Genomic DNA, 24725 nt, shown 5'->3' with positions numbered 1-24725 from the left:
AAATTGCAGATTCTCCAGATAAGACAGGCCATACAACCAGTATGTGAAAAAAGGACCTTTTAAAAGTTAAATTTAAAAGGCCCTCCTCATGCCACCCATGCCAAAGTATGCACCCCGCCCAGCTCCTATGGCCCCTCATGTCCCCCATGTCAAGTTAAGACCCCCACCCATCCTTTATCTCCTCATGCCCCCATGGCAAGATGGGCACCCCCCATCTACACCCTATGTCCTCTCATGAACTCATGCCAAGCTATGGTACTTCCATGCCCATTCATCCACTATACACTGTATAGAAGCAATGAACCCTATAGTGACAGCAGGATAGATTTTTCAAAAGGTTAAAAAAAGTTATTCATTCATAATTTTCTTAAAACAAAAACTCATTTTTACAACAGGGCAATAAAAGTGTCAATCATCCAGACCCTTTAAAGCTGAAACCTCTTAACCTTGTGTTAATAAACATTGTAAAATTGACAGCATAGATCAGAAAGCCGGAGAATTCAATCAGACATTTTTTTCCGTGGGTGCAGGTGCTTTAGAACTCTAATGGATGTCTGGGCTCTCAACAATGCCTCATTTTCCTGAATCGATCTACCCACCTTGGTGATGAAAATCCCGGCCAATATTCCCAGGATATTAAGGCCTAACCAGTATCTTATAAAGGTTCACTTCCTTACTTGCTTACTTTTGTATTCTCCAGGCAGTATTTTACATTGCATGAGTGGACAGCTGACGATGGGCAGGTTAAAGGACACCAGCAATGAGCATGAGCACAAAGGAAGGCCTGGAGGATAAGTGGCAGAGTCAGTGTAGGGGATCAGCTGCAAACAGAGGGAAACAGTGATCCTGTCAACCTCAGTCCTCTTTATGTGTTCAAACCTACTGATCAGGGTTCAAAATACATGGGGACAGTGGGGAAATTTTCCCCTGGAAATCTCACCAGTAGCCCCCAAAAACTCAATCATGGGAGCAGAAAATTCAAGAAAGGTCACCCCCCCAGATATTTTGATTGTTGGAGCAGCAAACCTGCGATCCAGAATCTGTGAGGAGCTGCTCCTCCAATCACAGATTCTGTGTCTACCATGTTGCTTCTCCAGCCCCTCCAATCACAGTCTCTTCCCTCCCACTCTTTTTTATTCTGACCTTGACATTTACTTTGTGTGCTGTCTGATTTTCTCGGTCAACAGCACAGCCTGGGTGTTGGGCAGGACCCCATCCTGGGCTATGGTGAATTCTCCCAGCAGCTTGTTGAGCCTCTTGTTGTGGACGACGACAGGCAGTGAGAGAATGATGTGGTTCTTCTTCTTCCCGTGTTGCCGGCCAGCTCCAGGATCCCTGGTCTCAACACGCTCCACAGAGTGACGTTTGTGCACTACGCAGCAGCCAATGGATGCAGCCGACAGGGAACTGGAGACCAGCTCTGGAGGACTGGGTCTTCTGTTTGGTCTAAGCAGGTACCGTCTGCTGGGGCTACTGCTGGTTGGGCAACAGCTGCTGTGGGGTCTGCACTCACTGTGTCCTGCACTTGTTCCTCTGCTGGGCCTTACTAGGCCCTGGCTCTGGGTCCTTGGAGACCCACCTATATAACTCTGTCTAGGCCTGGCTTCAACTGAGGCAGGTCTGCACCTTAGAAATGTGTGGCACTGATGGGCAGCAGTCTAAACTGTATGTGTGTCTTCGTCTCACCCCATTGGGGAGTGGAGAGAGGTGGTAGAGTATCATCTTGTGGTTTTCTTTTATCAAACTCTGTTCAGTAACTTGGCTCTTTGAACTCATAGTTCTAACAAGGCGTCACAACCAGAATTGAGTTGCAAGGATGATATTTATCATGCACAGTGAGGAAACACTCTCCTAAATTGTCAGTTAAACTCAATTGGCTTACAGTTAAAATTCTTGATTAGATTACGACCTTGAGCTTCTTTCCTTTTGTTAAACCTTTTCTATAGATTTACACCCATGCTCTTTCTTGATAGCCCTGTGATTTCTGCTTCATTGCATCAAAGAGTTAGAATTTGAGATTAATCTCATTTTAGTTTATTATTGTAAATTGGGAACAGCATTTAGAATTCAAATTTGAGAGAAAATGCCAAGGAACTAAAGAAGAATAGTACCCTGAACTCCTCATGAGAAAAGGAGCCCCTGATAACCAAAATGGAGCCCCCGAAACTCAACAAGTAGGGCCCTTGAGAAAATCTCAAGAAAAGCCCTCGGGAAAATAACATTATTTTGACCCCTGACCTGGACAGCGATCACTGGCTCCACAAGAAGAATGGGGGATAAGGCTGAGAATCTGTGCAGTCACAGGGCAAGTATCCACGACCAGGAGGGAAATTAGCACAGGCAAACTAGTCATTATAAGGGATGAAACAAATGCACGTGTGATTAAATGGGAAATTGATCTCACAAAACTACGCCAATTATATCTTAGGGATGTATTTTGTAGCTTTACTTTAGAGCAACCAGGAAAAAAACAAAGCCTGTTCTCTTTGGTTCTTTGCCGCACTAGAGTCATAGAGGTGTACAGCACAGAAAAAGACCCTTCGGCCCATCAAGTCTGCGCTGGTCAAACAAGTACCTAACTATTCTAATTCCATTTTCCAGCACTAGGCCCATAGCCTTGTATGCTATGGCATCACAAGTGCACATCCAAATACTTCTTAAATGTTATGAGGGTTCCTGTCTCTACCACCCTTTCAGGCAGTGAGTTCCAGATTCCCACCACCCTCTGGGTGAAAAAATTCTTCCTCACATTCCCTCTAAACCTCCTGCCCCTTATCTTAAGTCTATGCCCCTTGGTTATTGATCCCTCCACCAAGGTGAAAAGTTCCTTCCTGTCTACCCTATCTATGCCCCTCAAAATTTTATACACCTCAATCATCTATCCCCTCAATCTCCTCTGCTCCAGGGAAAATAACCCCAGTTTATCCAATCTCTCCTCATAACTAAAACTCTCAGCCCAGGCAACATCCTGGTAAATCTCCTCTGCACTCTCTCCAGTGCAATCACATTCTTCCTATGATGCGGATTCCAGAACTGTATGCAATACTCTAGCTGTGGCCTAACCAGCATTTTATACAGTTCCAGCATAATCTCCCTGCTCTTATATTCTATGCCTCAGCTAATAAAGGCAAGTATCCCACATGCCTTCTTAACCACCTTATCTACCTGTCCCACTACCTTAAGGGACCGGTGGACATGCACACCAAGGCCCCTCTGATCCTTGGTACTTCCCAGGGTCCTACCATTCATCATGTATTCCCGTCCCTTGTTTGTCCTGCCCAAGTGCATCACCTCACACTTATCCGGATTAAATTCCATTTGCCACTGATCAGCCATCTGACCAGCCTGTCTATATCCTCCTGTAATCTAAGGATATCCTCACTATTTACCACCCCACCAATTTTTGTCTCATCTGCAAACTTACTGATCATCCCTCCTACATTCGAGGCTAAATCGTTTATATATATCACAAACAGCAAGGGAGCCAACACCGATCCCTGTGAAACCCCACTGGACACAGGCATCCAGTCACAAAAACACACCTCGACCATAACACTCTGCTTCCTGCCACTCAGTCAATTCTGGATCCAATTTCTCAAATTGCCTTGGATCCCATGGGCTCTTACCTTCATTATCAGTCTCCCATGCGGGCCCTTATCAAAAACCTTGCTGAAGTCCAAGTGGACTATGTCAAATGCATTGCCCTCATCTACACACCTGGTCACCTCTTCGAAAAATTTAATCAAATTGGTCAGACATGACCTCCCCTTAACAAAACCATGCTGACTGCCCTTGAATAATCCCTGCCTCTCCAATTGTAGATTAATTCTGTCCCTCAGAATTGCTTCCAATAGTTTCTCCACCATTGTGGTTAGACTGACTGGCCTGTAGTTCCCTGGTTTATCCCTTCTTCCCTTCTTGAATAATGGTACCACACTGGCTGTCTCCCAGTCCTCTGGCACCTCTCCTGTGACCAGAGAGGTATTGAAAATTATTGCCAGCACCCCTGCTATCTCCTCCCTTGCCTCACTCAATGGCCTGGGATACATTTCATCCAGGCCTGGAGGTTTATCTACTTTTAAGCCTGCCAGACCACTTAGAACCTCCTCCCTTTCTATGTTTATTTCTTTAATTATATCACAGTCCTTCTGCTTGATTTCCATACCCATGTCGTCCCTCTCAATTGTGAACACTGACACAAAGTATTCATTTAGAACCCTACCTAAGTCTTCCGGCTCCACACATAAATTACCACTCTGGTCCTTAATGGGCCCTACTCTTTCCTTAGTTATCCAGTTAGCCTTAATGTATTTGTAAAATAACTTTAGATTTTTCTTTATTTTACCTGCCAATGTTTTTTCATGCCCCCTTTTTGCTCTCCTAATATCCTTTTTAAGATCCCCCTACACATTCTATACTCCTCCAGGGCTTCTGCTGTTTTGAGCCCTTGGTATCTGCCATAAGCCTCCCCTTCTCTCTTTATCCAATCCTGTATATTCCTCGACATCCAGGGTTCCCTGGATTTGCTGGTCCCACTCTATCTTTACTGGAATATGTTGGCGCTGTACTCTCCCTATTTACTTCTTGAATGAGTCCCACTGCTCTGATGCAGATTTACTTAATAACAGCTGCTCCCAGTCCACTCTGGCCAAATCATATCTGACCTTATTAAAATTGGCCTTCCCCCAGTTTAGAACTCTGGTTTCTGGCCCATCTTTCCATAACAACCTTGAATGTAACGGAGTTATGATCACTGTCTGCAAAATGTTCCCCCACTCTACTACTTGCCTGGCTTCATTCCCTGAAATGAAGTCCAGGACCACCCCCTCTCTCATAGGACCTTCTACGTACTGGTATAGCAATCACCATCAGACTTTGTAAGCCCAGTTTTTTTTTTTGGTTATTGAATTCAAATTTCACCACCTGTTGTTACCTTGGGTCTCTGGGTTATTAGTCCAGTGACAATACCACTGTTACACCACTGCCGCCACTGCTACCACAAAGTTCAGAAGGGTGAGTGGTGACTTGATTGAAGTATATAAGATCCTGAATGGTCTTGACATGGTGGACGTGGAAAGGGTGTTTCCTCTTCTGGGTGAGTCCAGAACTAGTGGATGCTGTTTTAAAATTAGGGGTCGCCTTCATAGGGCAGAGATGAGGAGAATTTTTTTTCTCTCAGCTTTGGAACTGTCTGCCTCAGGAGGCGGGGTCACTGAACATTTTTAAGGCAGAGGTAGATAGGTTCTTGTTAGGCAGGGGAACCAAAGGTGGTCAGGGGTAGAGGGGAGTGACGAAATCGAAACAGATCAGCCATGGTCTTATTGAATGGCAGAGCAGACTCGAGGGGCCAAAATGGCCGACTTCTGCTCTTATTTCATAAGTATGCTTGTGTGTACATCACTGGGAATGTAGAAGTTTATTTATATTGTGTTTTATTTATTTCATGGGCAGGATTTTACGTTCCGCGGGCGGGTGCGTACCCGACCCGATTGTACGTAAAATAATGCGTGATATTTCTGTCGGCGGACACATGCGAGAGTCAGCAGGGCGCCCGCCGTCAATTAAGAGGACTATTAAACCCATTAATCAATTCATTAAATAATATTTGTCGCTGTCTGTTCAACCTTACTGTTGGCAGGTGGGCAAATCGACCAAGCGGCCTTTGGATTTTTAATGAAACCTCATCCACCGGCGGGATGAGGCTTCCAGCAATAAATAAAAACAAAATAAACATTTTACATGTCATTTTTAATATGTCCTTTGTTCATGTGACTGAGTCACAAGGAGGGACAGGTTTCTCTCATTTGTAGATCCTATATTTTTGTTTCTGCAATCCTTCAGCTCCCTGAGGCAGCTCTGCGCCTTCAGGGAGCTTTCAGTGCACGCTCCCCCGCACATGCACAGACTTTAGCGCTCGCCCTCCTCCCACCCCCACCCCAGCAGCGCTGAGCTCCTCAGCGCGCCTTTCACACAGGCTGTCCGTTAATTGGCGAGCCAGCATAAAATCGCGGCCGGGGGCTGATCGCAGGCAGTGGGCCGTTTCCCAGCCGCTCCCAGGCCTGCCCGCTGCGCCGACTCGACCAACGGAAAACCCTGCCGCATGTCCACGTTACATATAGGGGCTGAAAACCCTTGGGTTAGGGACGCAGCTCCTGAGACTACCGACATTTGAATGGGCAAGCTTGTTCAATATGAGTCGTTTCAATTAAAGTAGTAGCTTCCAGGAATGTATCGACTAATTAAAATGCTGGTGTCCCCGTAATTAGCCAAGTTAAATCAGCGGCTGTGAGTTCCCAGCCCCGAAATGGTGGGTCCCATCGTGGGGGTTGTAGCGGAGCAGCCAAAAGTCCACTGGTTTTCGGCGGGACTGGAAGATCCCGGTGGTGGGCGGGGCCAGAACATCCCGGCCAGTGTCAGCAACTGAATACGGTCAAATGATTTAAGTTTTAATTTTTATTTGCAAGTCTTCACCTGAAGCAATTCTGACATTTTTAGTGAAAAAGAACTTTAATTTTTGATAACATTCATTTGATTAGAATATTTTAGAGATCTAATTACTGAGCAAAGTTGCGACATAAGAGCTCAGACATACTTAAAATAAATTGTATGGCTAACGTGATTCTTGAATCACAACTCCAAAGCCCCTACAAAAAGAAACTCCATAGCAAAACTGCTATCCAAATAAATGCTTTGTCACATCACAAGCCAGCAGAATGTATTTATTTGTGTGCTTCTAATGCAGTAAAACCCAAATCTCTTGTCAGCTAATCAATTGCTGGTATCTAATAACACTACGTGGAATTAAAATTCATCACCCTTTCCAGTTCCTTGGCAATACTGTTTGTTGTGCCATTACTATCCCTATCCAATGAATGTTAATGTGGCCTCTCCAGACACTAATTTTGATCGCTATTCTGCCAAGATTACCATTGCCAATTATGATGTTACTACTGCTATAGTGGACATTTCAGAGGCAATTTATATGCTCCTTGATCAGCTCTGGTCTCTGCCTTCCTCAGCAGACCATGACCAGCTGACTGAGGAGACTGGGGAGACAGAGAGAATTTAAGAGGGAGCAAAAATATGGTCAGAGAAAGCAGGAAGGGATGAGACAGAGCAGGTGTGAGATTAGATGGAGTTGCAAAGGGTGGATTTATGGAAGCTGGACAAAAATATTCAGGCAGAAAGCAGACTAGTGTCTCAAATAAATGGAGATGACAAAAAGGATCATATGGTTGGAGGGAAGTGCAGTAGCTTTGTGGGTCATGTACGTGAAATAATTTAGAGGCAAAGACTTGACTCCAAAGTCTGTTCCTTGGGCATGAGAAGCCAATAGAGCTTTTTAAGAAGAAGCATGATGGTATTTCAGGCATTAATACAGATAAGAACACCAGCGATGTGCTCTGCATGATTTGTAGCTTAAAGTGTGTGGAAGTGAAGTTGTTGGCAGAAGAATATTGAAAACATTCAGCTGTTAGGGTGTAAACGCCAAGGATTAGGGTTTCAGCAGCAGTGAAGGGGAGTAAGGGTAGAGAGGAATGATGTTTCAGAGCTAGCTGATTTTTCCTCATCTGGGTATAAGTAAACCTATTCTTGTGTGTCCACCACCATCACCAACTGAGATCAGTTAAATCAGCACAGACCAAGAATTGAAGTTTGGACTTTGCTGATCAGGATCACATTACTACATACACCAGTGCATTTTCAAGAAAAGTTAATTTGGAAGTGAATAGTAAAACACAGAAATTGTAATCAAGCCAGAAGCGCATTATAATAAAGTCAACTAAGGCTGTAATATAATTGAAATGTTACAGCCTAGCAGTTTAAGCATCGACCCATACATTGCTCGTAAATGGTCGTAATCTACAGACCATGAAATGGACTAAAAACACATGATCTGCATAGCTGAGCTTGATCAGCGTTCAGATGGATGGAGATGGAAATTAAGGCAGCTTTTAAACTTACACACAAATGAATCAACATAAGAACCTAAGAAATAGGAGCAGGAGCAGAGCATATGTCCCATCAAGTCTGTTCCACCATTCTACACAATCATTACTTATCTTTGGCTTTAACTCCACTTTCCCACTTGCTCCCCATATACCTTTATTCCCTGAGGGACCAAAAATCTGTCTATCCCAGCCTTAAATATATTCAATGATTGAGTATCCACAACCCTCTTGGACAGAGAATTCCTAGAGATTCACAAGCCTTTAAGTGAAGAAATTTCTCCTCATCTTGGTCTTAAATCACTGACCCCTCATCCTGAGACTGTGCCCCTGGGTTCAAGATTTCCCAGCCAGGGAAACAATCTCTCAACACTTGCCCTGTCAAGTCTCCAGAATCTTGTATATTTGAATGAGATCACTTCTCATTCTTCTAAGCTCCAGTGAATATAGACCCAATAGCCTCTCATCATAGGACAACAGTCCCAGGGACCAGCCTTGTGAACCTTCACTATACCACCTCCCTGCTAGTATATCCTTCTAATGGAGACCAAAACTGATAATGTGCTATAGGTGTGGTGTCACCATGCCCTATACATACGCAGCAAAGCTTCTTTGTTCTTGTATTCCAATCCCCTTGCATTAAAGGCCAACATGTAATTAGTCTTCCTCATTGTTTGCTGTACCTGCATGCTAACTTGCTGCATTCCTTGTACAAGTACAACCAAGTCCCTCTGAATATCAACATTTACAATATTTCAACCTTTTGAAAAATATTTTGCTTTTCTACTCTTACTATCAAAGTGAATAACTTCACACTTCTCCATATTATACTCCATCTGTCATCTTGTTGCCCACTCACTTAACCTGTCTATATCTATTTGAGCCTCTTTGTGTCCTCCTCAGAGCTTTCATTCTTACCTAGCTTTGTATCATCAGCAAGCTTAGATGCATTACACTTTGTCTCTTCAGCTCAAATTCTCGTGGGTGGGAGGGGCTCTGTGGCTTAGCCAAAATGTCGTTGGAGCCTCTATTCTGGAAGTTGTGTCCCCAAACCCGGCACCCATCGGTTTCACAAGGGCGAAAATGCAAGTGGGCTATAGTTTGCACATTTGTGGTTTGTGAAGGCAGCCGAGCATGAAAAAGTGCAGCTGCCTTCAAACAGATCCAGTTTTCCCTAGTGTTATGCCCAAAGCACGAATCGTGGGCTTTAGGCATTTGAGCAAAAGGTTTAAAGCTGAAGGGGTTATTTGCAGAGGTAGGGTAACCTTTTTGGAGAGCTCAGGGAGAGGTCAGGTGCCAGCCATGTAAATACTGTGGCTACAAGAGCAGGTCAGATGCTGGGAATTCTGCAGAGATAACTCAGCTCCTGACTCCCCAAAGACTATCCATCATCTACAAGACACAAATCAGGAGTGTGATGGAACACTCTCCACTTGCCTGGATGAATGCAGCTCCAACAACACTAAAGAAGCTTGGCACCATCCAAGAGAAAGTAGCCTGCTTGATTAGCAACCCATCCCAAACATTCACACTTTCCATCACCGACACACAGTAGCAGCAATGTGTACCATCTACAAGATGCACTGCAGTAACTCACCAAGGCTCCTTTGACAGCATCTTCCAAATCCATGACCTCTAACACCTAGAAGGACAAGAGCAGCAGATGCATGGGAACACCACCAACTCCAAGTTCCCCTTCAAGTCACACACAATACTGACTTGGAACTATATCGCTGTTCCTTTACTGTCACTTGGTCAAAATCCTGGAACTCCCTCCCTAACAGCACTGTGGGTATATCTACCATGGACTGCAGTGGTTCAAGAAGGTACCTCACCACCACTTTCTCAAGGGCAATTAGGGATGGCAATAAGTTTTAGCCCTAGCCAGTGAACCTTGCATCCCATTAATGAATAAATAAAAACCTGCATTTATATAGCACCTTTAGCATACTGAAACACTCCAATTTGCTTCACAGGAGTGTAATCAAGCAAAATTTGACTCTGAGCTGCATAGGGAGATGTGGGACAAATGACTAAAAGCTTTGTCACTGGGGTAGATTTTAATTAACATCTTAAAGGAGGGAAGCATGGCAAAGAGGCAGAGGAGCCTATGAAGGGAATTCTAGAGGTTAAGTGCAGAATTTGGCTCCCCATGATGGAGTGATTTTAATCAGAGATGCAGAAAGGCCCTGAGTTGGAAGAGTGCAGAGATTTTAGAGGCTGTAGAGCTGGAGGAGGTTACAGAAGGATTATGGAACCGCAGGTGAGACAAAATGTATTTGAAAATAAGGATGAGGATTTTAAAATTAAGGTGACATTGGACCAAGAACTAATGTAGGTGAGCAGGCACAGGGCTGATGAGTGAATAGGACTTGGTGTGAGTGTGCAGAAGAGTATTGAATGAGATCAAATTTATGGAGGGTGAAAGATAGGCTACCAGCCAGGAGAACATTGGAATAGAGATAACAAAGGCATGGACGAGCATTTCACTAGCAGATGAGAAGGGGCAAGAGCAATGATGGGTGATGCTACAGAAGTAGAAGTGAGCAGTCTTGGTGATGGAGTAGTTATGTGATCAAAAACTCACCTCAGGGTCAAATGGAATGGTATGGTTGTGAATGGTCTGGTTCAGCCTAAGATCATGAACAAGGAGAATAATGGAGTCGGTCCTTCAAGAGGGGAGTCTGTGGTGGGTTCAGAAGACAATGGCATTGGTCTGCCAGATATGTCGGTGGATGAAATTTCTGCTCACCCAGGACTGGATGTCAGACAGACAGCATGACAAATCGGAGGCAGTGTAAGGTTCAAGAAAGATGAGGTAGGGTTGGGTATCATCATTGGAAATGTGGAACTTGACATGCTTTCAGACTATGTCGCTAACGGACAACATATCAATAAAAAATATGATGGGATTAGGAATGGATCTTTGGGGAACTTCAGGGGTTCAGGAGTGAGTAGAGAAACCATTGCAGGTGATTACCTAGCTTTGACTGGATAGATAAGAATGGAGTCAGCTGGAAGGCAGAGGAGGGAATTTGGAGGAGGTTGGTGTGGTCAATCATGTCAAAGGCTACATTCAGATCGAGAAAGATGAGGAGGAATAGTTTACCACAGTCACAGTCACGTAGGATATAACTAGTTTTGATAAGGGCCTTTTCAGTACCAGAGCATTGCAGAAGCCTGATCATAGAATCATAGGCCAGTATTTTCCGGCTGATGTGCGGGTGACGTAGCCTGCATGTCAGTGAGTAAAAAGTCACGCGCTGATGTCAGCGCGCAGCATCGCGATATTTCAGTGGGCGGGCGCGCTCAGTTCGCCCGCCATTAATTGAAGGGCTCGTTAAGCCCCTTAACTTGTCAATTTTGTCCAATTTTGAGGGGCCTGTGCAAACATTGGGTTGGCGCACGGGCCCAACGGGAAGGCGGGTAGGAGATTATTTAAGAAAACTTTTGCAATGTCAGGATATATGGACTCAGAGGGGTTGTTCATGTTTTTCACAAAGTTATAATTGATGAAAGTGTTTAAAACACATCTGTGTGATTGTTAGTAGTTCTCATCGATATTCAAGAGGTTTTTGTGTACTTTGAAACCAGTCTGCAGACAGTAATCTTTCTCGGGCCTGCAGCTTTCCGGAGGCCTCCATTTAGCCTGGGGATATGGGTTCTGACCTCTCCAGTGGAGGCAGCTCCCCTGAGGAGGAAGGGAGGGAAAGAACCAGGAGAAGGCCAGGACTGGACAATCAGCCTCCAAGGGAGGCACCTTTGGGTGTCCAGGTGCAGGCACAAGGGGCGCATGACCAAGCGGTTGTCCAAGGGGCTGCAGAAAACGCCACTATCCTGCTGCCAGGGTATACAGGCAGCGAAGCAGCAACCTCAATATGACTGAGGTGCAGTGCCGAAGGAGGCTCTGACTCTCAAGGGAGACAGTCAACTATATCTGTCAGATGATTGGCCCTGAGATCTCCCCTAACTGTGTGGGTGGACACCCCATGCCAGTGGCTCTGAAGCTAACAGTTGCCGTCCAGTTCTAAGCCTCTGGCTCCTTCCAGGGCTCGGTGGGTGATCTTTGCAGTGTCTCCCAATCAGCTGTCCACACTTGTGTCAAGCAGGTTACAGATGCTCTGTTCAGACGGGTATCCACCTTTATCTAATTCCGCTGCGACCAGGCAAGTCAGGCACAGCGAGCCAGAGGCTTCGCGGCCATTGCTGGCTTCCCCCGCATCCAGGGTGCAATAGACTGTACACATGTGGCCATTAAGGCGCCAGCAGGTGAGCCTGGTGCCTTCGTCAACAGGAAGGGCTTCCACTCCATGAACGTGCGGATAGTGTGTCATCACAGGATGCTGATTCTACAAGTTTGTGCAAGGTTCCCAGGCAGCTCCCACGACGCCTATGTTCTCAGACACTCCCAGGTGCCGGGGGTCTTCAGTGCTCTGACTCGGCTAGATGGTTGGCTGCTGGGTGACAAGGGCTATCACCTGCGAAGGTGGCTCATGACGCCTCTCCGCCATCCAAGAACAGAAGCTGAGCATCTGTACAATAGGAGCCAGGGCACCACAAGGGCTGTGGTGGAGAGAGCCATCAGTCTTCTCAAGATGCACTTCCGTTGCCTGGACCGCTCAGGTGGCGCACTCCAGTACCCCCCAGATCGCGTCTCTGTGATAGTGGTAGTCTGCTGTGCTCTGCACAATCTTGCACTGGAAAAGGGGGATGCAGTTGACGATGAAGACCTTGACACCCTGGATGATGCAGCACATGATGAATCCAGCAATGCTTCAGAGGATGAGGAAGCACAGGGCGATAATGAGGGGCAGCACGCCGACCCGCTACTACACCAAGGAGGCGGGGATACCCGGGACAAATTAATCCAAAGAACCTTCAGCCAGCACCACACACATGGAGCAGGAGCAAGAGCAGCATTGTCTGGAACTTCCACACGTGGCACTTAGGTGCTACCTCTTCCACCTGATCAGCTGCAAATAGGGCCTCAGTATAGAAACATCAGTCTCCACTCTCACACTCATGATAATTATGTGAAAATGAAAAAGGCACCACAATGAAAAGACGGTCAGCCATGGTAACAAAGGTGGACTTTATTCTGTCCACAATTAAAGCCCACATGATTATTTGACAATGTTACAAAACGGGGTCCCTATTCTAAGGCCAACACAAAATCACCAGTGACATACCCGGGGAGTGCCTAAGGTGCCTTATATTTTCCTTTCTGGGTGCTACGTCTAGGTGCCGCCCCATTGCTCGGAGTGGCTTGTGAGACAGCCTGCTGACTCTGCTGTCCTGTTGGCCTAGATGACCTTGGCGGGCGTCCTCTGGCTCGTGGAGCCTCTGATGGCCCCGCCTGGGAGGGAGTGGCCAGTTCCAGAACTGGCACCTCCCCAGTTGTCGCAGCCTCAACGGATGAAATGTTGACTGGCAGAGGGGCGGAGGAGCTTCAGCCCTCACCCGGAGCGCCCTGAGAGGAGCTCGCAGCGATGACAGGCAGCTGCTGCGCTGACGTGAGGTCCAAATCTACCTCCCTGCTCACTGCAGGTGCATGGGCACCGAGTGCAGGCGTTTGGTGTCCACAACATCTCCCACAATGGGAAATATCACCTGTGGCCAGTACCCCTGTGAGGGCTTGCAGGTCAGAGCGTAACCCAATCATATTTTGATCTATTTGATGGAAGCCCCTCTCTATGGGAGTCGCCAATCTCTCATTAAAGGAATCCTGATGCTCTGCCCTGAGGGCGGATTCTTCATGTTCACTCTGCCTAGACTCCTCCGTCGCAGAGAGCAACTGAACCACTCACTCATGCAACCCTGCCAGATGCAAATGCACTTCCTGCCGCCTGTCCTGCAGCTGCTGCAATGGGAACAACTCCAGAGACACATCATCAGTGCCGGACTCAGCATGTGCCTCGTCCCCTGCAGCCCTCCGGCTGCTGGCACCATCGGCACTCTCTGCCCCTACCATCTCCTCCAGCGATTATGATGTTCCCTCTCCACTGTGACCCGGGACACTAGCCGATGGTAAAGTCCCCACCGAGGTGTTTGTGTCTGTGCTGGTGCCTGGCTGGCTGAAATGATGTGCCGCAAGTTGCACATGTTGCCCCTCAGGTGTGGAGGGGGGGCTGTGGTTTGGACGTGTGGGTCGCTCTGGTGGTGATGCTGAAATTAACAACAAGGACAGGGCATCAGTTAGCGTTCATTCACTTCAACCTTTCATCCCTTTCCCCCTCAGCCTCATAAGTAGCTCACCCTTAAAGACCCTTAAAAGAAGAACATTGGTGAGGTCCAAATGAGTCAAGACGGGCCCTAAGCATTAAACACACATGCAGACAGGCTGGTCAGATTGCCTCATGAATGCCACATGGCTTGTTATGAACCATAGGAGTGCGGAGAGTGCAGGGGTATCTGATGTGGATGCATTGTTGCCTGGATAGTTGCACGGCTGAGGAAACATTTCATACAGTTGTGTCATCTTCCGCCGAACTCAGGAGATTGAGAGGTTATATTATTACCCTTCGTTCCGTAAGGAGGGGCATAGACCGGGTGTCCAGAAGGCAACATTTCCCCTTGGCGCAGGGATGACTAACATGGTGACATTCATCTAAATTGAGTCCCATGAGGTTCACAGCTGAGGTGCTGCGGACCTTTTGGACAGAGTAATGTGGGGCGCACTGGCTGAAAGGGTGCAGGAGGTCCCAAACCCCCAAAAATGAATAAGTCTTTGGGTGTGCAACGGCAATCCATTGGCATGTGAGACCATGGTGGTAGTGGTCACCAATGGGATAAGGTGACTTTGGAAGTTGGTGGAGAGGCGCATCCTCAAGGGGTCAAGTGTCCCTCCTGTATGACCCATACGTCTGAGTGTCTCAGTCTGTGAATGAGCAGTGTTGCAGCATTAACGATTGCAGCAACCATCAGTGGCTTGGATGATGGGCACACAGAGTGGATAGGACTGTGGACCTCAAATACCTGCCCACCGGACCCCAGGTTCGTTGCCCCCGGCCGCCCTGGCCTCCTGCCTCCTGCCCAGCTCCATGGCCTGCTCCTCGAATGGGGTGAGGTGCTGGAGGTGGGCGCGCCCACCACCAGTCCTCAGGCGCTCCCGGGAATTGTAGTTACTTTTTGCCTGCAAAACACATAAGAGGATTTATTGGGGCTGATCGCTCATGTACGCTGCACGCACGCCGCACCTCAATCACAGTGGGCCATCTGAGGCCTCCAGCGGCTCCTGTCTACACTACTGGTGATGAGTCCCCAGACGATAGTACGGCTGGTTCCAAACCTCTCCCCCAATGGTCCCGTTGGACACATTCGGCATCCATCACTTTGAATAGCACACAGGTCCTAGCGCCCATGGAAAGGAGGATCAAATAGGTGCAGCGCCGATGCCAGCAGATGGGACTTGCCCAAAAGACCTTGAGGCACCCCTTGGACCATCCCATTACCATCAATATGACATGCGTTGGAGTTCTGAGTATGTGTCCAACAGCCTCCCCTGCAGCTTTCCCCCAGACGACTCAAATGCCACAGAAACCAACATATGCTGCGGGGAGAACCCTTCTTCTCCTCAACCACTAAGACTGATGTAAGTATGGTTAGTACCCATTTGCCCACCCAGCGTGCGACAGAGGCTCTGTGCAGTAACGGCAGCAATGCATGGTGGGCGGGGGGGCAGGGGCAAAGGCTAAGGCTGCCTTCTGCCTCAAACAGCTCAGACAGACATGGTACTCACCCGTCCGCAGCGCAGCAAATCATTGAAGCGTTCTCAGCACTGTGTGCCACTGTGTGGCACTGTGTGCCATGACATCATCATGGGCACTTGCAGCCTCGCCCACCTCCTCCCACGCCTGGCTGGTAACATGGGGGTCCCTCCTCCTCCCATCCTTAGGATAGAGAACAACACGTCGCTGGCCCACCTCTTCCAGGAGGACAGCAAGGTATGCGTCCGAGAATGTGGGTGCTGGCCTCTCCTGCAGCCTACCCCCCTCCTCCTCCACCTCCTCCTCCTCTGCCCTCCTTGGAGCATTTCTGCCTCTCTGAGTGGCCATGGTGCACTGCTTCAAGCAGGCTGCCTGGCCACTCTTTATACAGGCTGCTGGTTCCCCATTGGAACTGGCAGTCTGAGGCCGCCCACCCCCGCGACTATTTTCCCGTTCTCCACGGGAGTCACATAGCTGCGGTGTGGGCCTTAATTGGCCCACCCGCGGAAAATGGTGGCGTAGCATGTTTCGCCAGCCGCAATCGGCCGACTGCCCGCCGCCGAGTCAGTCAGGCCCGCCTGACCGCTGAACATAAAATTCTGCCCATAAAATTGTACAAGGAAGTTGGAGGTCATTCAGCTTGTGTTGGTTCTTTGTCTTTCAAATATCTATTGAATTTTCTTTTGAAAGTTACTACTGAACCTGCCTCCATCGCCCTTACAAGCATTGTATACATATAATAAATCTCTGCATGTTGTTTTTCCTCATCTCTCCTCTTATTCTTTCACTAGCAGATCAATGGGAACACCTGGAAATCCCCCTCCAAGTCACTCACCATCCTGACTTGGAAATATATCGCCGTTCCTTCACTGTCGCTTGGTCAAAATCCTGGAACTCCCTCCCTAACAGCACTGTGGGTGTACCTACACCACATGGACTGCAGCGGTACAAGAAGGAAGCTCACCACCACCTTCTCAAGGGCAACTAGGGATGGGAAATAAATGCTGGCCCAGCCAACGAAGCCCACATCCCGTGAATGAATGAAAAAACCGATATCATTATACTACACATTTCAGGCCCACTGAATAAGATCAATGGGAAGGAAAATATAGAATATTGCCAAACATAGCTTAGTCAAATCCCAGACAGTGAGGTGTTTAGTAGGAATGCCAATTTAGCAGGATGAAGACTCCGTGGAATTGATGAGCATGAAAGTGATGGGGCCATGTACAAGATATACTGTGGCAGTAGAATTCTGGATGAGTCAGGGTTGCTTCTGGTGGACACTGGGAGGGTTATCTTAAATAGTATTTGAAAAGTTAGGCAAGAAGCTGAGAAAGGTATGGATGAATGTTACAGTGCTTGTTGGAACAGAGCTGGCAATGTTTGGAACTGAAAACAAATGTTTTTGTGGTTGATTGAAGTACTCGGGGTCAAACAGGAGATCAAGAGTTTGTACTGTTCAGGTGAGCCTGAGAAAAGAACTGGGGATAGTGATAAAATTACAGCAAAGCTGAGGAATTTCTAACATGGAATCAACAAGATAAGACACTAATAATTAACACTGTGAGGGGTAGCGACAGTGTAAAGCAACTATTGATCATTGCCTTTCCTGCTGAACACCTCCCTGTTTGGGATTCACCTCAGTTGTGTTTGGCCTCATGTTCAAGCCTATAATTTCTTTTGCACTGGTCTTATACAAAGGGGTTGAAGTAGGCAGTATGTTGATATGGTGACCTTTGAGGGCATCATAGCCTTTGAGTTTTTTTTATGCATCTCTCCGCTCCCTGCAGATCACCAAATTCTGCAATTCAAGAAGGCTTTATGCGTTTATTGCCTCTTAATCTCTCCCAATATATCTTGTGAGAAACATGACTTTGCCTAACAACTCTTTCAGCAAGCAAGCAGGCTTTTCCCCTTTGAAAAGCCCACAATTGTTTTATTTCAGAGGTCTGCTTTGTCATTCCAGTGCATATTTCATTATGTTAATATGTTAGGGCGTCTATTTTGTTGCTAATTCTGTTTCAAAATAATTGAAAGAACTTGTACTTGATTAATGGCTTGTCATATCTCTTACAAATATCCCATTTTAAATTGCTTTGAAGTGCAGTCACTGTTGTTATGTCAATAAACAGAGTGACATCTGCAAACAGTAAGGTGCCATAAAACAGCAATGAAATGGATGACTAGATAACTAGCTGGAAAAGGCCAGGAATATTGGCCAGGACACTCAGAGAATTCTTTCGTCTTCTTCAAATAGTGCCAGCGTATCTTTAGCAGTGGTCCCCATGCAAGGAGGAAAAAAAATGCACCCAAGGATCCCCCTCCAGGTTGTTAACTAGTTTTTCTGTTAGGAAGTGTGAATACACACACATCGAGATTGATCTGCTGTAAATCAGCCATGTTTGATCTTACTGTTCAACCATTGGCAATCACGATGCCAGAAAGCCAGGTGCTTCAGACAACACAGGTAGCTTCCAAAATCTAGCAGTCTATGACTGGGCCGTGAGAAACTTGAACAGCTCAGCAATCACCGTTCAAAGTCTTCCGACAACTTCCGCAAATTCTGCAAAAGCCACTCGGGAAGTGCCTGTAGAAATGGCAGAGTAAATCCCCTTTCAGGAAAAGCACTACTGGGTTGACAATTTTCACAACAAAAAAAAAATCGACCTAATATTGTCTTTGGAATTTAATTCATCATCATTTTAACATGCATATATTTTGTCCGACTAATTCCACAATTTCTGGACTGCCTTGTAATTTGGTATCACCTGAAAACATGACATCATTGCATCAACTTTCTGAATCCAAATTGCTTATGTAAATTAGAAACAACATTGGTCGCAGCATTGAGCTCTGAGGCACCTGATTCAGTACTTCCCGCCACTTGACATAATGCCCCTGCTGCATATTCATTATTTTCTAACTTTTCATCAGTTTCTTATTCATTCCAGGGTTCATCCAGAGTCCCCACAGCTTTGCAGATTAATCGAACAACATGCCCATCTTTGATAATAAACATCAGGAACAATGATCTACTTCAGTGATTGTCAGGCATCATTGGGCTCAGGGCCACCAAAAACTGTCAGCCTTGCACAGCCTTTTCATACTCTCATACCCTAATGTTACTGGTACTGAAGCAAAACAGTCACTTTCTCCTTCATTTGTTCGTTTACTGTCTTTCTTCATCTCTGCTCCTCTAAGCTTTATTTCGGCCTTCCTGATTATTCTTTTCTGTCTCTCTCCTCTACTCGATTTCAATTCCTCTTCCTCCATTTCTGCTTTTGCTTCTTCTTCTCATCCTAATTCCTTGTGAGAGATTGATTTTGAATACCATTTGAATACCATCTTCATAAAACACTCCACCATGACCTTGATAAATCTTTCCTTATTGTTACCTAACTGAAGTAGGGAGAGATGTACACTGAGCAATACAATTGAGAGAAAGGACTTTGTAATGGGCAGCCTAATTTGCCTCTCAACATTTCTTTGAAAAGATAATCATCAGTGTAGCCTGGCATTGCAAGGTTTATTCTATTATAAAACTGCTGAATTGTAGCGTTTAACACTGCACTACACATCTTTCTCCTACATCATTTATTATAAAGCAATCCTCTGCCACAACAGGTTTCTCAGAATTACTCCACTCCAGCATCCATTCAGTTCTTATCAAAATCCTGCGTTACTTCAAAAGTTCACTGACAGCACATATTTACAATTTTTTAACTGATACTGCACTATCAGCTTTTATTCGAGGTTGTACTCTTACCTCTGAGTTAGTGGGATATGGGTTCACTCCAGGGACTAGAGCATGAAATTCTAAACTGGCGATCCAGTGCAGAAGTGAAAGAGTGCTGCACGGACGGAAGTGTTGTCTTTCAGATGAGACATTAAACCAGTTCTCTCAGTTGGGCACAAAAGATCCATGGCCCAATTTTGAAGAAGAGCTGAAGAGTTATCCACAGTGTCCTGGCCAATAATTATCCCTCAACCAATGCCTAAAACAGACGATCTGGTCATTATCACTTTGCTTTTGTGGGACCTTGCTGCCTGAAAATTGGCTACTACATTTCATACATAATAACAGTGACTACACTTTGTAAGTTCTTCATTGGCTGTAAAGTGCCTTAATGTCCTGAGGTCATGAAAGATGATATTCCCCAAACATCATCCTTATCTGCTCCATTTAAATAGACCACTGCAATCACCCTCTTCATTGTTTTGATAATTTTCCCCCTATTTATACAGCCGCAGGTAAGGTCAACTAGAAAAGTGTCTAATTTGAATAGAAAATTTCCATTTTATGCTTATCAATGAAAACCTTTCCAACACTTCAAGCAGTATGTAAAAAAATAGCTCCTTTAAGTCAGTCATTAATGTTAGCCACATGATATTAAAGTATAAGAGATGTCTAGTAAATTTTGTTGTATTCTATATTGAACATCATACCAAAATTTACTGTTACTGAAAATTTGCTTAAGCATTATTTTTCTTGCGAATCACAATTTTATTTTTTCTGTGGGGCTTCTATAAATGATACTATAATGAGATCATAAGATCGTATGAAATAGGAGCAGGAGCAGGTCATTCGGCCCCTCTAGCCTGCTCTGTCATTCAATAAGATTGGGGTTGACCTGATTGTGGTCTTAATTCCACTTTCCTGCCTGTCCCCCATAACTCTTGACTCCCAATTGTCAATCAAAAATCTGTTTAACTCAATTATTCAATTACCCAGCTTCCACTACTCACTGGGGGAGAGAATTTCAAACACTCACGGTCCTCAGAGAAGATATTCCTCCTCATCTCCGTCTCAAGCTGAAGTATGGATTTACTAGCAATGATCACTCTCTCATAACTCACATAGCAGTTACTCTTCATGCAAGAACTCAGATAGTACATCAACAGGTTAACTTGATCATGGCTAACATCAAGGACATCTAATCTGATTCACACAACCAGATTTTGAGCAGGCATCACTAGATAGTGGTTAAGGTGGGGAACTGACTGAATGTTTCCCTACCTTAGTTGAGGGAAATGAGCTTAATTATACATTCCCTAGTAATGTCCAGCCTTGAAATCAATTAACACAGAAGCCTTGGCTTCAAGGTGTCAAGCACTAAAATTCCATTATCGATGATGACTGATGGTGATTGCATTTTACTCAAATTTCCCTAATATAAAGCTCCAAAGTTGAGAAAATCTATCAAATGTCTGGGAGATTTCCTCAAACTATAATTATTCTTTGGAGACAACAATCAGGTGTTATTGATCCAAGCAAAGATTGACCAAAATAATGACTCTGGTCCTATCAATGCACTCTTTCCAACAGACTTAAGAAAAATCAATAAGTATCAACTGGGAGGTCTCTGGGATTTTCCAGAGGAGAACAGATTTGTTTCTATTTCAGCCCTGGTTCTGATCTTGGAGGTACAGCTCAGAGCTTCGGCGTTTCCGAGCTGTATTGGATCAATATTTGATAAACTGCCCCCTTTTGAAAAATGGATACTATGGTACAATAAGGGAGGCATATTTAAAGCTTTTAGAATTCATGCAATTTGTGGTATGGTGTTGGCATGGTTAGGAAGGTTCAGTCTTGAAGTACAATATTTCGACTCAGCCTAGTCACGATGATTTATTTTACTTGTTTTGCATTGATTGTGAAGCAGCTTCCATAATATTTTGCATATGTAAGTGATATCAGTAAGGTTTTAGTTGAGTCTGTAAAATAACTATTAATACAGGTTTTTTTGCATTCCAAAAGCGTTATCATTTAACATTGTTTGGACTGGTTCTGGCAAGACCCTAGAATTTAATATTTCATAATCATTCATAAAGAGGATGCCAGCTATGATGATCCCTCATTTTTAAGGTAATAAGATTTGGAATGATCATAAGAAGCTTTAAGTACATATTTTTTTAATGAAAAGTATGAAATTATGCAAAAGTTTAAAGCTTAAAGTTATAGGCTGGGATTTTGCAGTTCCTATTAATCAAGGTTCATCTCTGTCCACCTAGGTTAGACATTAGTCCTTTACTTAAGTAATTAGATGTCAAAGGCCTGTTTTATGCCCAATAAGCATGTTTACTTCATATTAATACACATTTAATGAACACATTAGCACAAGGACACGGAGTGAGAGTAATAACGCTACTTGTTCACTATTCATAAGAATATGAAAATTAACTCAAGGAGGATTATGCATCTTAACCAAAACCAGCGGCACACATTTTTCATTTCATCATGAGTAGACTTGCCTTATACCCAGTGTACCACTGTGCATCTGTCTTTATTGCCTCTTCAGAGTGATTTTGCTAAACCTTGGTTTGCATCCATTTTTGGGCATAGGCGTCACGACTCAGAATCTGCCCGTGTCTATTTATATTAAGTCATGCATCACACAAACTGCCTCTTTTTCTTGATTTCTTCATGCAAATCAGTGTGATCTGCATTGTTCACTGGTTGCATGCATGACAGGGCCTTAACAGCACGTGAGGCTAGCACATGTCGAAACTAACCTCCCGCTCTTAAAACCAGTCTGTCCCTCTAGGGAAGCTGCGCTGAATCAAAGGGGGCTGCCACATGTTTGCCAATACTGCAATTGGAGTCTAGCCAAATTGAACCAAGGACAGAGAGGGGACTACAAGGTTCACTGGAGGCTTTAGTCTTGGAGGTCGACAGTAGGAGAGATGCCATGTTTCTGTGGGGGGTGGGGTGCAGGAGGCCCCCAAAAGGGAAAACAGCAGTAAAAACTGGGAAATAAGTATACTGGTCCAAACTGGTCTTGTATACCTTAAAATGGAACAACAGTAAAAACTGGGAAATAAGTATACTGGTCCAAACTGGTCTTGTATACCTTAAAATGGAACAACAGTAAAAACTGGGAAATAAGAATACTTGCCTGAATTGCTTTATCCTTCTGGGCCTGATGGGAGTGGGGTGGCTAGGAGGAATCAATGCAAGGAGTCCTGACAGTGCTGCAGCAGTTTAATGACGGCAGATGGAAGAGCAAGGTCAATGAGTACATCTTCTAACGGCATCTCATGCCCACCACACCATCAGCCTCTCAGGCTGCTCTATGCCCCACACCTCCATCACTCATCTATCAGCAGTCCCTAGCACTAAAGGATCAGGCCTAAAATTCTGATACTCCGTCTCACCTTCACCCACTTTCCAATGATACCAACCTCACAACTATCTCTCTGCCTCCACATACCTCTAGTGGTTCAGCTATGATAGGTACATCAGCCAAATACAGTGCAACACCATAAGTGATATTCTTCACTCTTTCAGATTGATTGACAGGAGACAGGAGGGAGACAGCAGAGAACCAGCAGGCACGCCTTCATCCCCTGAGCCTGACAGAGCGGGAGATGGTTCTCCATGTCATGGGGCTTACTGCAACAAAGAGCCAGTAGGACCAGGCATCACCAAAAACATTCAGGATGATAGTATGTTACTGCCTTATGTCGCTGTTTAACTCCCATCCCACCTTTATCTTGCTATCTCTCATCATGAGCAAGCTCCTTATGGTCTTTTTACTTTACGCCCAAACCCACCATGATCTTCTATCACCCCAACTCTCCTTTTCTACTTTCTGATACCTAAGAACTGCTGCCTGTCCAGCCACAGCAGTGCAAAAGGAAGAAAATGAGCAACACAACAGCACTGATGAAGAGGCACAAGGTTGAATAGTTCATCTTTGTTTGTTTAATAGGAGATGTTGCTGGACAAAGATGTTGATGAAAAGGTTTTTTATTTGGTGATTTTTATTGGAGGATGTTGGCCGAGGGATAATGTTATGGGATGCCTCAGATGGATATAATGGTGGGGAAAAGTGGATCCATGCTGGTAAAGGGTAGTTGACCTCAGGGAATTGGAATCTAAGTAGGCATTTTCAGTCAGCCCATCTGGAATGAAGGGCTACAGGGTGCATCCTCCTTGCCCCCTCTTCTTCCTCCTCCTCCTTTTCTTTCTCCCCCTCCTCCAGAGGTGGCCTCCAGATTCCTAGTTGTGCTCTCATAATGGTAATGTTATGGTGGATACAGGATACCATCATGAACTTGGACACTCAATCCCTCAAGCAGCCCAGGCATTGGCAGTGCTCCTTCAGCATGCCAATGGTCTGTTCCTTGATTTTCCTGGTGCTATTATGGCTCTCATTATACACACATTGTCCTCACATGGCCAAGTCACAAGGGGAGTCATGTGTACAGGGAATAGCCTTTGTCCTCGAGCAGCCACCTTCTGGTTCTCTATAGAGGCATGAAGATGTCAAGACAGCAGACTGACTCAAAATGAAGGCATCCTGCCTGTGGCCAGGATAGTGAGCACTCACCAATATGATGCACTGAGCATGGTCGCACATCAAAAGCACATTAATTGAGTGGCAGCCCTTGTGGCCCTTATACCACTCCCCATTGACAAGCGAAGTTCACAAAGCGCCATGCGTGCAGTCGGTGACACTCTGCGGCATCGGAATCCCGCTATCCCAGAAGATCCATGTGGCCTCTCATCCTGCATCTCCCTGGTGAGGGAGAAAACAATTTACTTGTCTCCTTGGCCTAGATAACCTCCTTCACCTCAATGGACAGTGCAATGGGAGGTGTTGAACACGTAGTCAGCTCCTGCCTGGAAAGATCCAGCTGCATAGACATTCAAAACCACTGTGACCTTTACAGCCACTAAGAATGCTGTCCTCACCTTTGGTGTGAGGTTCCAGGTCATGTTGAAGGAGGTGGCACAGTTCATTGACCACCTCCTTGCTTAACCTGAGTCAGCCACTGGTACTGGATCAGGTCTGAAAACATGTCTAGCATAGAGCCATCTGTGGAGAATACATCTCCTCCCCCAACTTAGCAGAGCTTCCCCTCTTCATAGCCTCTGCTCTATTTGCTCATCCTGCTGCACAGCCAGAGAGTCTGCAACCACAGCCCCCATATCTTGTGCACTGTTGGGTAACCAGATCTTGTTGTCCCCACTGAATGTTTGGAGCAGCTCTCCAAAATATTTCCTAACACAATCCACAGTACTTCCAGTAAATTTGCCACTGCAGAAATAAATCAAAAGCAT

This window comes from Cetorhinus maximus, chromosome 7 (assembly GCF_964194155.1).
Source record: "Cetorhinus maximus chromosome 7, sCetMax3.hap1.1, whole genome shotgun sequence".
Classification (NCBI taxonomy): domain Eukaryota; kingdom Metazoa; phylum Chordata; class Chondrichthyes; order Lamniformes; family Cetorhinidae; genus Cetorhinus; species Cetorhinus maximus.
The sequence above is the reverse complement of the archived record's forward strand: the minus strand, read 5'-3'. Positions refer to the sequence as shown.